The following is a 15,716-nucleotide window of genomic DNA, read 5'->3' on the forward strand; positions in this document are numbered from 1 at the left end:
GAATATTAGTGTATAGTTGCTCTGAGAGATTCAAGGCAGATCTCAATGATTTGACTATAGCCTGGGATGAGTCCATGGAGAAGATATGCTCATATCAATGTCTTTATTCACAGATTTCCATGAATACAGTGAAGACAGAGTAATATAATTTTCCTATTTTTATGTAAATTATTATTTTTCTTTTAAGCTTATTGTATTATTCTTATTTTGGATTTCTTTATAATATTTAAGTTCAAATTTTTTATTGGCATAATGTTTGATAAGTCTTGGCCTCCGTGAAAATCTTAAGGACTTGATCTTTTGCTAGTATGCTTTTTATTCCTTTAAAAATAATATATTTAAAAATTTTGGTATTGACAAATCTTGTGAATAGAAACACTCTTTACTGTCTTCTAGTTTTCAGATATAGCAGCATTTTTGTAGAACCTTGTGTGATGCCTTTACTTATCAATCACTCCCTCAGTGGTCTTGACATGCAATCATGATAGACCTGATCTATGCCACATTTTGACATTTGGTGGAAAGCATTTAGAGTTACAATGGCAACTCATTGGGAACACTGTGACAATTTCTTGGGTTGAGAGCCTTTAGAAAAAAAGTTTGCTAGAAACAGGCTATTCTTTTGAGGAAACTGAAATGAGGCCATGAATTTGGCATTTGGTATTTAGAAAAGGATACATGACCAAAAAATGATAAATATTTCCTTGAATACTCTTAGGGAAAAACATTTTGAAGTAACTTGAAATCTAAAGTAAATTTAAAGTAATTTCAAGTTACTGAAGATATATACTATGGAGGGCAGAAGAAACTATACCACCAATGTAGAAAAATAAAGATTGCCTTTTTTCCAAAAGATTTTAATTATTTATTTTTAGACAAAAGGGAAGGGAAGGAGAAAGAGAGGGAGAGAAATATCAATATGTGGTTGCCTTCCACACGCCCCACACTGGGAACCTAGCCTTCAACCCAGGCATGTGCCCTGACTGAGAATCAAAATGGCTACCCTTCGGTTCACAGGCTGGTGCTCAATCCACTGAGCCACACCAGCCAGAGCAAAAAATTAAGATTGCTCTTAATGGTTGTTTATTACTTTAACTTTCCTCTTAAATTCTACTGATTTCAAATCAATATATTTTTAAAAATTGTACCTTACAATTTTTTTTTTTTGTTGTGGCAAGGATTATTTGAACTGCTTTGAAATATAAAACGCCAAATCTCTTATAGCTTTCAGGTTAGTGGGGAAATTGAAAAATATAGGCAATTTTGCAGTAAATAATGATCGATATTCTGGTAGCAGTGAATGTAGGCAGATTGCTTACCCCAGCTCGAGGGGTTGGATATTACTGAGGGGGATGCAGTAATGTTTAATCTGAGTCCTAAAGGTCGAGTGAACAGAATCAAAAGGAGGGTATTCCGGCAGTGTTCAGCAAATACAAATACTCCTTTGCTTTGCAATTTTTTGGAACAAAAATAATTCAAAATATTTAGAGCACAGAGTGTGAGGAGATTATGGTGAGTGAACAGCTGAAAGAGTAAACAAATGCTGTCTCAGTCAAGGGTCTTATCTGGCCATGCACAGGAGTTAGGACATTAGTTAGAAGGCAGTGAGGTTTAAGTGTGGTTTTGAATAGGGGAATAACAAAAGTAGAGTTAAATTTTAGAAAGATTATTCTGGCAGTCAAGTGGAGAATGAGTTGGAATGGGATACAGAGGAATCAATATGACTAGTAAGAAAACATATTAGATTTCTGTAACTGCTATAGCAAATTACCACAAATTTAGCATCTTAAAACAATACTCATTTACTACCTCACAGTTTCTTATGGTAAGAAGTCCAGGTGCAGCATAGCTTAGCTGGTTCTTTGCTTAGGGCCTCATAAAGCCAAAATCAAGCTGTTTGTAGAGCCATGTTTCTTTGTGAAGTTTTGGAAAAGAATCTGTTTTCAAGCTTATTCAAGTTGTTGACAGAATTTAGTTCTTTGCAGGTGCACAGCAAAGTCCCTTTTTCCTTGCTGCTGTCAGCCAGAAAAGCCTCTATTAGCTACTTAAGATCAGAGGCATTCTGTCTCATGCGACCTCCTCCATTTTTAAATCCATAGTGGTGAGTCAAATCTTCTTTACATTTCAAATCTCTTTGATTAATATCAGCCTGAGAAAGTTCTCTTCTTTTAAGAGTTCATGTGATTAAGTTAGTCCTGGATCTAGTAATCCAGGATAATGTCTTTAGTTTAAGGTCCATAACCTTAGTTAAATCTGAAAAAAATATTTTTTTGATATGTCATATAACATGTTTACAAATTCCAGGGATTAGATAGAACATGGCTGTTTTGGGAGCCTTTCTGTCTATCACAGGAGGTCATGGCTCTAATCCAAGGAAAGATTATCGTGACCTAAACCAAACTAGTGGAAGTGGAGAAGGAGAAAAGTAATTAGACCCACGGATAGGTTTTTGTATCTTTTTTAAAAATGTAAATAATGTATCTTTCTATAGGTTTCTATGACAATTGTTTTCTATTGATCATTATTATATCAAATTATTTTCTTGAAACTTTAGAAGAGAAAAGTGGATCAGGAGAGCTTTTCTAACTTATAGCTCCAAAGCCCCCTCTTTAGTTGTTTTTATGAAATGTTCAATATAATAGCCTAGTCTCTTTTTCTGATTTCTTGGCTCTATAATTCTTCTTTTTTCTGAACCTATCTTATGTTTTGATTTTTTTTTTTTGCTTCTATTGTTTCTTTCTTCACTCTTTGTGGAGCTGGACCCCAAAAGGAAGCTTTGGCTGTGTATTAGTTTGCTAGACCTGCTATAAAAAATACAGAAAACTGAGTGGCTTAAACAACAGAAATTTATTTTCTCACAATTTGGAGGCTACAACTCTGAGATCAGGCAGTTGGTATGGTTTTTTTTTTTTTTATTTTTTTATTTTTTTATGACCTCTCTCCTTGACTTGTAGATGATCATCTTTTTCCAGCGTCTTCACATGATACATGTGCTGCCTGTGTCCGAACCTCTTCTTGGAGGGAAGTCATATTGGATTAGGGACTATCCTAATGACTTTGTTTTTAACTAAAAAACAAAACAAAACAAAACAAAACAGTCATATTGGATTAGGGAATATCCTAATGACTTTGCTTTTAACCTAACTACCTCTTTAAAAGCCCTATTTTCAATACAACCACATTCTGGGATACTGCAGTTAGGGCTTTAACATACCATTTTTGGGGCAACACAGTTCTGCCCACAGAGGTATCTTATGATTTTGTACCTGACCCCTTTCACAGAGAGGAATGGGTAGGTTAGGTTTAAAGAGTTTATGGGGCCCAAACTGATTCAGTCTCTTCAGAACTTCTCATGGACTCCTTACACTACCCATGGGTGTGCAAGGCGCCTTCTTTCTCCCTTTCTCTACCCTCCTCCCTTCAATCCTTCCTTCTAGATTTCCCTCTCCCCTTGCCCCTTGTCTCCATCTCTCCTTATTTGTCATGCCTGAGGTTCTTTGATGATTATCTTTTGACATTTCTTCCTCATTATCTCTTCAATATTTTTCCTGCTCCTTCTGTCCCTCCCCCTTCTAAAATTTCAATTACTTACATATTAGACAATTTGATATTATTGTATAGACCCTTTTAGTTGCTGTTGCCGTTGAAATTTTTTTCTCTTTCTTTTAATTCACTTGGAATAATTTCTATTGGCCTGTTTTCAATGCACTGATTCTTTCCTTGGCTGTGTCCAGTCTATTGATGAATTATTAGGAAGCATTCTTTATCTCTGTTTCTGTACCTTTTATTTCTAAAGCTTTGTTTGCTTTCTTACAATTTTTACCTATCTGCTGAAATTTGCCATTAGTCTGTCCATGTTATTGTGTTATTCACCTTTTTCACTGAAGCCTTAATCACTAATCATAGGTATTTTAATTCCCTGTTTGAAAGTTTCACCATCTGTGACATGTTGGTGTCCAGTTTTTTTTTCCGCTCTCTTGACAGTTTTTTTTGGGGGGGGGTGTGGGGTGGGGGTATGTGTGTGTTTTGACAGTGTTTTCATTTTTTTACTGTGTGTCATAAACTGTAGTTGAAAGCTGGACATGATGTGTAGGAGAGTAAAGAATAAGGTAAGTAATATTTATGCCTAGATTGGCATTACTTTTCTTCTGATAGGTCTTAGCATGGAGGGTTGTGCCAGTTATGTCAGGAACTGAGCTGGTTCGGGGTTTTGTATTACAAAGATATACCTCAGTGCATTGCCAGCTTCACGTTTTTTCCATGTTCCCTTTTGTTTGGGCTGTGCCTCATGTTGCCTATTACTGACGTCTCGGTGGGCAGCTTGGGATGGGTGTTCTACATTGTCCTGGCTCAGCCTCAGTTTTAGGCAGGCTCATGTACCTAGGTGTCTGGGTGGAACTTAGTTATTCTGAACCTCTGCAATATTCTTTTGCCTCCCTTTCACAAAGAAGAATTTGTACTTCTTTTCCTCTCCTTCAGCCGTAACAGTTCTTCACTTGTGCCCCTAGGGAGAGTTTATTGTTCCTCCTCCTGCAGCTTAAGGCTTTTGTTCCACTAAGAGGAATGATCTGGGTAGAGCTTTTACCTATCCAGTGGCTGCTGCTTTTCTCTTCCAGGTCTCCTGTGAGCATATGGCCCATTTTAGAGCTGGCAGGTGGGTACCAACTCCCCTTGTATCAGTGGGTCCCTGGTATTCTGCACTCTCGTAATAGCCTGCACTAAGCCGTAAACAATTCATTAACAATTCTTCATACCAACTTGTATGGTGTTTCTCCTTTCTTCCTATGCTCCATCCCAGATAAATCAATGCTTGTGACATGTCTTTTCTTGGATACAACTGTTTCTCTTTAAATTTTAGGCTAATTTTTTGCCCTATGATTTTAGCTTTTTGAGAATTTAGGAAACATTTTAATCACGCATTGGCTTTTTCTTATTGTTAAGGTGGGGATGACACTCATTCAAGCTTTCTACATCTGAAGTAGATGCTGAAAATCAGTGTTGACATTTAAAACATAAAGTTTAACTGCTAGACTTAACACTATTACAGAATAGGTTTGGGGATTATGATAGAGTAATATTAGTATACTAATTCAATAATCTTTGTGTTAGTGATGGTTGAAACCAGAGTAATGGAAAAGTATAAAAGTCTGACAAGTTTTCAGGGTGTACAAGTATAAGGTGCACTTGAGAAATTATTTTAGTCTGAATATTCTCTGATAAATCCACTATTTTATACTTTAAAATTTATTCTTGATTATCATTTTCTCATGTTAAATGAACAAGAATATTATTATCCTCATGTCCTTTCCAAAGAGTCCCTTAAGTCATTTTACTTATGACTAAAAGAATTTTTTAAACTCTCGGGTATTCTCTTGCTTCTCTATTTATGAGTTTGGTAACCTATTATCCAAAAGTATAGAAAATAAATTAAAAAAGACCTACTAATGAGGATTTGAAGGAAGAATAACTATACATTTACATAAAATAATAGCATTTTAGAAATGATAGAGAACTTAGGAAACTATTAAAGTAATATTTTTACCTTTAATAAATAAGAAAAACAAGGGGCAAAAAGGTTAAGTAACATGGAAAATATTGCAAATAGATTTCTTGCAAAAATGAGAGGGTTGCCTTAGATGACCTCTGTCAGAGAAGGAAACCTTGTGTTTTATGTTTTAGTATTTAAGACTTAGGGCCTTTTCTCAGACTTGATCCCACCTACTTTGTTCTTCTTTCTGGTTTTTAGCAGACCCAGGGCACGTATTTTTCTTTACGTATTTACACTCCTCTTTTTTTTAGCTGGACCATTCTTTGCCTGAGTCCAGCTCATTTTTCACTCTTCGTTTTTTTTTCCTTCAAAATTGGTAAACAGACCAGTTTCTTATTAAAGATAATCTTTACAGAAAAACAGATTGAAGGTAAAAGCAATAAGAAAGGACATTTACACTGTCAACTTTAAAATTGTGTTAACAAAAATAGCTGACACCATTTTTAACTGATAACAGAAGTCTTGGTGGACTTATTCCACTTTTGTACTTAGGTATTTTTGTAGATTTATCTCTGCCCTTTAACTTGGACATATTCCTTTTATCTCTGAAGACTCTTCTTCCAAGCTTTAAAAAAATGCCAAAACATTTAGCTCAGAACAATACTATACTTATTTTTTTTGTTTTTTGTTTTTTTTTTTGTTTTTTTTGTTTTTAGTTCATGTGGGTAATTTGCATTTTTTAGAAAATCTGTATCTAGTGATGTCTACTCTACCTACCTCATACATGATCAGTTCTTAAGAGACATAACTTCTTAACAACCAAGGTCATTTTTGCTGACATCTATGAAGATTTGATTTTTGGGGATTCCCTAGTTTTTCAGTTACATACTAATAGACCCTGAACTAGAAATCAGGAATCTTGATTCTCTTCTCAAGACTTCTTCTTGATAAATATGCTGCTTTCAAATGAAATATATCTTGATATTTTTGCTGACGTTTGATGACAATTTTCTCTTTCTTTTTTTTTAAAGTTTATTTACTTTTTTAGAGAAGGGGAAGAGAGGGAGAGAAACATCAGTGTGTGAGAAATGCATGGTTGCCTCTTGCATGTGTCCAGAATGGGACCTGGCCCACAACACAGGCATGTGTCCTGTCTGGGAATTAACCTGTGATCTTTCAGTTCGCAGGCTGGTGCTCAATTCACTGAGCCACACGAGCCAGGGTGACAATCTCCTTTTATCTCTACTATTTACTGTTTGGTGGGCATACTTTCTCAGTCTTACTAGTTGTTCTTTTGTCATCTCTACTCCCCCCTGCCCCCACTTTTTAGTTATATCTAAAGAAACAGATGCTCTCAATGAACCTGAAGCCATTGAAACAAATGCAAAAGATCTTTCATTAAAACATTTTGTCCAAATGCTGTTGTATCCTAATTCACAATTTTTCTCTTTTGCTTATTAACAAACTAAGAGAACACAAGAATCTCTTTGCAGAATATAAATAACATGAAAACACTTTTGAAATATTATTTAAATGGTAATAATTAAAAGGAAAAATGAGACTTTATGCATTTTATTGTTTTATCTTCCCTTAAAAACTTTAAAAACTTTTAAAAAGATTTGAAAACTTATATACAGTAAGATATTCTTAATTTTTAAATATGTATGATGATTAGTCTGAGAATGATGTTCAAAGAAAGTAAAGTGCTTCCCTGAACAGTAGCGAACAAAGGAAGGAGCATGTAATTCAATGATAAATACCTCTGAGGACTTTCTAATTACCTTCTAATATGGCATTTATATCTAGAAAATTAACTTACCCATTTTTATGGTCCCACATCTAAATTTAGAAATAAGCTTTTAAGATATCATTGCTTAATTATAACAGAAGCATTAACAGAGTAGATTTTTAAAATCTGAATTTGCACATTAGAGCATTTCACTAGGGCTTAAGACGTTTTCTAGACTTTGATTTGCTATACACAAAGAAAAAAAATTCCTTTTAAACATTTGCCAAAAATTTCCTAATGTGCACTGTAAGTACATGATTACATCTGTTTCTTTGTATGAGTCTCATAGTGCACACTTAGGGGGATTTCTTTCTACTGGTAGTCAACTGATTTAATTATGCAGGCCCCACCAATGTGCTAATTGGAAGACAGACTTTTTAGCATTTGCCCAAGATTAGATTACATTCATGGTATCATAATTATTTTGATGGCTTGCCACAGTGAAATAGATCAACTGTGTACCAGCTAAATTTTTAATTAACTTTTTACTTTCATTCTTATGTAATTTCTTTCTTTATTTTTGCATATAAACTTCTTTTTCACAGTGCCCTTTTTTACTTTTTCAGTTATCACTGTTTTTCTAATATGGCACATCTCAAATATTTTACTAACATTTTGTTGCATATTTGCAAGGCCGTGAAATGAAAGACAAAACAATGTTGGTCAGGAGACTTAATCCTGGGAAATAGCAGTAAGAAAAATTAAATACTAGAGCCCAGTTGTGGCATAAATATTTTACCTTACAAGTTCTTAATTCTCATGTACTATGTATTCCATCTCCATCTAAGTTCATGGCTTTGATTCTGATAAAACACTATTATGATCTTGCTATGTTGCAATCACTGTCATAGCATTTGGGCACAACGATAACTATGATCTTTCCTCTGGGAGAACTTCATCCAAAAGTAGAATTAATGCCTTTAAAAGGATCTGAGGAACATCCTTTGTTTATTTTCATATTGTTTGGAATGATTCTTTTTTTCATTTATATGTTTATTCTCCCTAGAGTTTGATGTTATGATGGATTCCTGATTAAAAACTTTTTTTCCCTTAGAAGTAATTAGGCTCTCATCTCTTTTCTTAGCCCAGTATTTCAGAGGCTTTTAACCTTTAGAGAAAAAGACTTAAAATGATTGATGTAATTATAATATAAATAAGTTTGTAAAGAGATAATCATGTACAACCACTTTGGAAAGCAGTTTGGTAGTTTCTTCAAAAGTCTGAAAATTTAAAATTTGCCTACTATTGACCCAAACATTTTACTCCTAGGCATTTATTCAAGAGAAATGAGAAGTAGGTATGTCAGTGTTTATGGCAATGTTATTAACTAAAACTACTATTATAAACAAAAACCAGGAAACAACTCAAATGTTCATTAGATAGTGAATAATCAGCAGCTTAGTATATCCATACAATGAAATACTATAAATGTAAAATGAATGAAATATGGATAGACAAAAGAACATGGTGAACCTCAAAATGATTATGCTGAGTGAAGGAAGCTAGAAACAAAATATTATAAAACATATGATTCCATTTATATAACACTATAAAGTGGAAACTATGGATAGACACAGAAAGCAGATGGCTGTTTACATATAGGCGTGAGTAGAAGATGGGATGGCTTATGAAGGAATGTAAAGTAACTTTTGGGGGTGAAAAATGTTTATTATCTTGATTGTTATGATTGTTTCATGCATGTGATGTGCCAAAGCATATCAAATTATACACCTAAATATGTGAAGTTTACAGTATGTCAAGTATACATTAACAAATTTGGAAAAGATTACTCAGCGAGATAAGACAAAATGATATATGTAAAAAATATAGAGAAAAACACATAACGACAACAAAGATTAATCATTAATATGATCATTACATGAATTGGTAACCCCAGAGAATAATGGGTTCATAAAGTGTTTCCAATGAAATGTTAAAGAACTAATTTTTATATCACATATTCAAAGTTTTAAAGTGACCCCATTCATTTTGGTGGGTGAGTGAATAGAGTTTACTTTTGATACTGCTTTTATTCTTTTCTTGAATGTAAAATTCTTCACTGCAAAAGATGTTGATTAATGTTTAAACATCTCTTTTATTATCTACATTATTAATATTTTGTGTTCATTATTTAATTATAGAAAAAAATTAGAAAAATTACTTCTACCTTTTTTAATAACAATTTTCTTGTCATGCTCCAACAATAGAAAACTTCCAGTCATTTTAATCTTTCAGGGTATGTCATGATGATATAAGAGGCAGAAAATCTTATATTTGATGGTATAATAAGTCAGACTATTTGATGGTATAATAAGACAGATTACTGTGATGATGCAAAACAGCACAATGAGGAGAAATTATTCTATATTGGTTGAAAGAAATGTCTGAGCAGAACTGCAAGTGGAAGATCTGTGTTCTTAACCTGGTTCTCACTAATAAGCAGTAATGTGAATCAAAGTCATGGTATTTGTGGGCAAGAATGCTTGCAACTTGGAGATAAATATTTGAAGAACTTCAACTATTACTTATTATGAAAAGAGACTAAAAATTATATTTAACTGTAATCCTCTGAAGAAATTACTAAATGGTAGGTATTTGATTAATTTTTTGGTGTTAGAGGACAGATCAATACTTCTAAGAGTTAACACGAGTAATATTAGACAATAATAAAATTGTTTTCTAAAATGGCAGGGGCTGGTTAACTACTAGGTGTTTGGCTGCTGAGTGGAGTTTTGCAAGTTTAGGGCCATAGATAAGACATTTTGGATGGAAAAGAAAGATTGAACACGCTAATAAAGGTTTGTCCCTTTTACTCATTTAGTCCCTAATGAAATAAATATTTTTGTAAATACCAAAATGCTTAAATAAATTAAAAATTTATCTGTTTAAAAATGCATGAAGATGTTTGTTTTCTTGGGTCACTAAATAGTCTCTCTGGGCTTCATACAGCTGAGTCTAGTTCTGACTTAGAACAGGTAACTTAACTCCTCTCTCTTTTTTTATTAATTAAGATGACCCTAAAGGTATTTTAGAATAAATTTTAGTTTTGAAATTCTTAAAGAATTTAATAATAGAGAGTATATATACTCATTCTATCCTAATTTACCACTTAGTAAATTTTGAAAATACTATTAAGGTATCTGTTTATAAACTGAGAGTATTAGTGATTTAGTAATACTTTTAAAAATTAAACTCACCAACAAACAATTGAGCAAAATGACACAGGAGCTCCTCAAACTATCTTGTTTCCTGGTCATAAGATCTGCTGATCATAGGCACATTTTTCATATAATAACATGATCAAGATACAAAGCCACAAAGCTAATTAATGATGAAAATTATATGGAAGGATTTCTAGCTCTAGTATAAGGTCAGATTAAGTAACTTGAAACCCTTTTGCAATGTAAGCTTTGAAATGCTAGGTAAATTATAGTAAACATTGTGAAGATGAGCTTCTAAGAAGGTAAGGGTATTTATCAAGGATTAGAAAGAATAGGACACACACATACACACATGTAGGGCAATTAATAAAAACTGTGTTTTTAAAATTTTTTTTCCATGTTCATGAACTTAATTTAAATTTGAGGTCAATTCTATCTCTTACAGAATGCACAAACATTTACTTTTAGTATTTAAGGAAATATTAAATTATCTCTAAGTATTTTAAACATATATTCTTTTCTATTCATTTTTTAAATTTAATCTTTATTGTATTTTTTCCCATTACAATTAAAGCATGTTCCTCATGTTTGGAGAGTGTAGAGGAATAAGTACAGATTTTGTAGATGCATTCTAACCACTATGTAGGGAAAAAAGATGTATCTTGGAGCTGTATGAGATGGAAAGTTGGAAATGAGACAACACAAAGCCAGAAAACTGAAAGGAATAAAGCCTCCTGGAAAGAGTGGACCAGAAAAACTCACCAGCCAACACAAGAATTTGATAAGAAAACTTTTGGTTGCCATCTGATCTCTAAGAATTAAAAAATAACTTATCTTAGAATTCTAACAATGTTCTTATAACTCACACAGTATTGTGATCTTAATGTATACTACCACCAAATTCTGGGTATCCTGATGCTTAGATATCAATATAAAAATCATCCCTGAATTAGCGTTCCTATGAAAAAAATATAAAATTACCCTGAAAGGACTTGTTCCAAGGCCTGGATGACCAAGATTTCCATAGACAAGCCTTTGCCAATGATGAACTCACAAACTAAAATTATAGTATCAACAAGGGAATAATCCACTACAAGTGTGATTCAAGTGTCACAACAAATAGCAGGGATAGGCACTTGTGAAGTTCAATAATAAAAGCATCATATAACAGCTATAAATGAATTTAAATGAGTAAAGGTGTAAATTAAGGAACTAAAATATACTATAAAAAGAACAGCAGATTAAAAAGAAATCAAGTAGAACTTGAGAATAAAAACATATATAAATTAATAATTTTAAAGAGCTCAATATACATGTATGGCAAGCACTTCAGTTGCTTCTCTAATATCCATTCTCCTTCCTCTTTAACAAAACCCTTGATTTTGTTTGGGTTGTCAATAAGGCCATTAAAAATAATCACATTTCTTAGTCCTTACAGCTATGGATAAACCTTGTGGTATCATTTTGGCCAAAGAGCAAGTGAAGATTCTTTCTTTGTATTTTTTTTCCTTTTACTGACTGAAAAGCAAACAGAAAGAATTCAATGAAGCACCCATTTTGCTATCATAAGGTAATCATGGGAATTAACCACACGTTAAGGTTGGTAGAGTAGAAAACAGGGGAGCTTGGGCACTGATACTATTGTAAAGCTGCTGCCCAGCCCTGGGCTGGCAACTTTCAAATAGCATGTTATGTGATAAAAATAAATTTCTATTTGGCCAGCACTGTAATAGGGCTTTTGTGACATGTAGTAGAACAATAGCTAAAACTGATAACCAACTAAGTAAAGAATTAGTATACCGAAAGGTTGCGCTGAAGGAATCACCCCAAATACTAAAGAGGTAACTAGTTGCAAAATGTAACAAAGAGAGTAGAAAAAAAAATAAATAAGAATTCCCAGAATCTAATTTTAATAGGAATTAAATTCTAATTCCTATTAGGATCTAATAGGAATTCCACAAAAACCTAATTGTGAGAATTTGGGAGATAATATCTAAGTAAGTCAAAGCTTACATTTTTCCAATATAAATGAAATGTGAATTCTCAAATTCAGGTCACTGAATCAAGTTCCAATGAGGATAAATAAAAAAGAAATATACACCTAGCTGATCATAGTGAAACAGCAGAATATCAAAGAAAATATCTGAAAAAGCGGAGGAAAATAAAAGATTACATACAGAATAAAATAATATTCTCTTGGTAATTTAAACATAATAGTTTTGTTACAGCATATTAGTATCTTATGTCAGTGTTGGTGGGCCAATAAATGGATTCTTGCATACACTTCTAGAAATGCATCCTAAAATACACCGCGGCAGTAGACCGCTCTGTGAACTGCTGCTCCTGCACAATTAGGAATTCAGCTGCCTCAGCGGGAGGCAGCCTGCAGAGTTGCTGGCCCCAGAACCTAGATGCTGCTTCTTGATCAGGAAGCCACATGCTCAAGCTATTTTGCCTTCTTGTGGCTGTCAGTTTGTTGCACTGCCTCTAATATGTTCTCCCCAGCAAAGAATGCCTCATGCACTGGCTCTCAATCACGAAACTCCATTCCAAATTCGAGTTTACACTAATGCATTCGAATGGCAAAAACAAGTCTAGTTTGGACCACTAGCTGTGAAAGTTTCTAGGAAACAGAGTTTTAAGCTTTGTAGTCTTCAAAATACAGAAAGGCAGAACAGAAGGAAGTTGAAAAAATGTTAATGAGTCAATCTGTATTCATAACACATATGAAAGAAGGATGATGAGCAAAACAACATAATTTTCAGTATCAAAAAACAAGCCAGAAGACAATGGGCCAATATCTCAGAGTGCTGAGAAGACAAATACATTTTTCAAAAACAAAGGATTTATCTTAACAGACCCTTCCTGAAAGAATTATTAAACAATGTACTAAATTAAATCTAAAGTGAAGGAGTAACATGCAAAGATAAATGATTTTCTTTAATAAGAATGTATTACTCATAGGAAAATAGTAACTTAGCAAGGAAGAAATACTCATATCAAAGAAATTAGAAAATATTTGTTTTATCTATTATTTTAAGGAAATAGTGTCAAAATTGAAGAATACTATAGTTGTGGTCTTCTGATTTTAATGTGAGTAATTTTATGGATTTTTTAAATTTATATTCCTCCAGAGCTATGAAACACCTATATCTATTATCATTCCGTTAACACTTAGAAGAAAATGCAGAGCAGGATTCTAGGTGCTCTACCATTGTTACCAATCACTAGTAGACAATAACATTTTTATACTTCCAAATATCATTGTGTCTATAATTGTAAGAATGGTGACAGTGTAACTTTATAACAGATTTTCAATGAATACTTTAGTCAACTACTTGAAATATGAAATTAAATACTATCAGGACATTAAATTAATACATTATACCCATTATTAAGTAACAGTTTTTAAAGATGTTCTTGATTCACTTACTGAATTTTTCTCCCTTTAGCTAGAGCTCTTAATATATAGTAACTATTAAAACACAATTGTTGTTCTCATTTTTTAAAATAATCTTCTATTCATTACCTAGTGAAATTTGAGTTGTTGGTTATGATAAGTGGAATTTTTTAAATGTTTCCCCAAAATGTGTCCTAATCCCTGGAATTTGAGTGAATTTTCACTCCTATGATTAAACTGTGATGTACGGCACAGTTGGCCTTAAAATAGGGAGATTGTTTGGATTATCTAAGAGAGCTCAATGGTGAACCCTTAAGAGTAGAGAATTTACTCCAACTGGGCGGGGAGGAGAAGCCAGAAAAATTAAGATTCAGAGGAGGACTGAATAGATAGTTGCTGTTTTGGAGACGGAGACAGCCACACAAAAAGTAATTTGGAGAGTCTCTAAGCAGGGAGAGGTCCTCAGTTAATAGTATGGAAATAAGGACTTGCTCTAGTTGCAAGGAAATGGATTTTGCCCATAACCTGAATTAGCTTAGTAGTAGATTCTGCCCCTGAGCTTCAGACTGATATCTCCAACCGACTGATCGTGGATTTTCTGCTTGAAGTACCCTGAGAATAGGACTCAGCCATTCCCACCCCACACTACTAACCTAGAGAACTGTGAGCTAATAAAATGACATTATTTTAAACTACTACATTTGTGGTAATTTGTTACACAGCATTAGAAAACTAATATATTAGTCCACAAAGTGAGATCCTTATTTTTTCATACTAAATTTACTTAGTGTCCCTAATAATTTGACCTAATCTGTTCAAATTAATCTATATTAAGTTTAACAGAGGATAAAGAACATGTATTTTGAGTCCAACAAATACTTAAGTTTACTTGCTCATCTAAAGTGTACTTTGATTATCTTTTGTATTTCATATATTTAAAAAAACTACTATATAATTATATTATGAGTATTTTTTGATGCTTGGGAACATCATTAAATGATGATGTAATCACTGATTAATGTGATAATAGGTTTGAACTAGATGAGTGCTGAAAATGCAGAAATGACAATGAAATGCAGATACAGTTCTGAGAAGTAAATGCCTTTATTAACTTTATTGATTTAAAAAATCAAAGTAGGGACAATTTTTAATGCTTAATAAAACAGAGACTAAAGCATATTCATAAAATCAAGAGTAGGAAATACAGTGCATTAATTATTAGATTTTTCAGCAACATTGTGAGTAGTATTTAAGAATGTCACATTGAGCTATTGTTTCATTAGAGCTTCCTGCATTTTCCAATGGCACCATACATCAACTTTACCTTGTGTCGTCTATGTTTTAATAGTATACATTAAAAATGATTAGTATAGAAAAGTTATTTAATTTGACTTAAAAAAAATCAAATTTTTATAGATCTTAGATAATACTATATTGTTTGGCCTAAAAGGCTTTCAGAGTGAAGTATATTTGTAATATTAAATTAAATATTTTACTTGGAAAAAGCAAAAGCAATGGTTTTTAACCAACTTTTGGAAAGAAGGAGGGGAAAATTCAAGGAATATTGAGGACATTGAGTGTTAAAAACTGAGCATCTTCTTTTCATTTTGAAAAAAATTAAATTGGTTTGCCAAAACAAAGGTTTTAGAAATGTTTTGAAAACCTCATCTCCAAATTTAATGTAGTGCTCATAAATATGTTAGCTTTAATCAAACACTGGTTGGAATCAAAGTTGTACTCAAAGATCTTTAAAATTTACATTTTATTATAAATAATGAAATGTGATAACAAAATGACCAAGAATTTCAGAAAACATAATTTGTATTTTAAATTGATATTAACAATATTTTAAAAAGGAATTCATCTCAGTTTTTTGTG

The sequence above is a fragment of the Pteronotus mesoamericanus genome, unplaced genomic scaffold, assembly GCF_021234165.1.
Source record: "Pteronotus mesoamericanus isolate MK-2021 breed Mesoamerican mustached bat unplaced genomic scaffold, CSHL_Meso_final scaffold_232, whole genome shotgun sequence".
Lineage (NCBI taxonomy): Eukaryota > Metazoa > Chordata > Mammalia > Chiroptera > Mormoopidae > Pteronotus > Pteronotus mesoamericanus.